Below are 1,130 nucleotides of genomic sequence, written 5' to 3' on the forward strand. Positions count from 1 at the left end.
GAAGCCTGGCAGTGCTCCAGAAGGACCGGATTTGGTGCCCTGGGGGAAGGAAGGCACACGTGCAGACAACACCCTCCTCACGCCTCCAGGCAGAACCTTTCTATTGGCTCTCTCTCCATCTGGTGGCCAGACTTGCCTTCTGGACCAGCTGGAGGCTTTTCCTGGCCCAGCTTTTCCTTCCTCTCTTTTCCTTCTCTCTCAGGTACAGCTGGAGATCTTTCCAATAGGCGGGCATGGGGCCTGGGCTGAGGTGACTCGACCTTGGTCTTGGTCAGCAGGGCCCTCTACAAGGGGCGCAGGTCAGATGAGTCAGATGATGGAAGCTGGTGTCCCAGGCACTTCCCTGGAGAAACGACTGCAGGGTGCGGGATCCCAAGCAGGGGACTCCTTGTACTCCCATGATGCTACTTCAGGATCACTGCCTTTCTGCGGTACGCATGCGCACGTGGGCGCTTTGTTCGCCGCACTGGACTTCTCTCGGGGGTGGTAGTGGTGAAAGGCCCTCTTGTTCTTCCCTGGACCCCACAGATGCTATACACTTGGGAGCTAGAGAAGAGATTCCTTACGCGCCCCCCCCCCCGTGGATGACGTCAGCATAGCCAGACAGAATGCTGGGGCACGCAGTCCCTGACGCTGATTTAGTCCCGAGGCCTGGGGAGTTACCCCGTCGAACGGGCTCATCTGTTTCGTTCTCTGTGAGGTTGGAAGGCCCTGACTACTTTCCATCCTCGCTGGAGTTTGCTTCAGTGGTGAAAGCACTCGCCTCCTTGCTACAGGCCCTGGAGCGTGAGGGCGAGGCTTAAGATGTTTAAGTTTTATCGCTGCTTTGATGTTATCTGACACTTTCTAGTGTCTTCCTTTTCTAGAAACTGAGCGCTTTCCGTAGGAGACTTCACAAAGACAGTAGAGATAAAGTTAGAAAGACAGCTGGCTCTCGGCGAGTGGAGAGCTCTCCCACAGCTGCCTGTTCAACCTACCTCCATCCAAACAACTTCCTCCAAGTTGTGTCTGTTTTGAAAACAGAGTTTTTCCCCCCTCCACGTTATTTCCTAAACAACACAATTACTTGCTTCTACAGCATTTACATTGGATTGGTCTCAGCCTTACATAGGTTCTCTATGGCTGTGGTG

The sequence above is a fragment of the Meriones unguiculatus genome, chromosome 16 (genome assembly GCF_030254825.1).
Source record: "Meriones unguiculatus strain TT.TT164.6M chromosome 16, Bangor_MerUng_6.1, whole genome shotgun sequence".
In the NCBI taxonomy this organism is placed as follows: Eukaryota; Metazoa; Chordata; class Mammalia; order Rodentia; family Muridae; genus Meriones; species Meriones unguiculatus.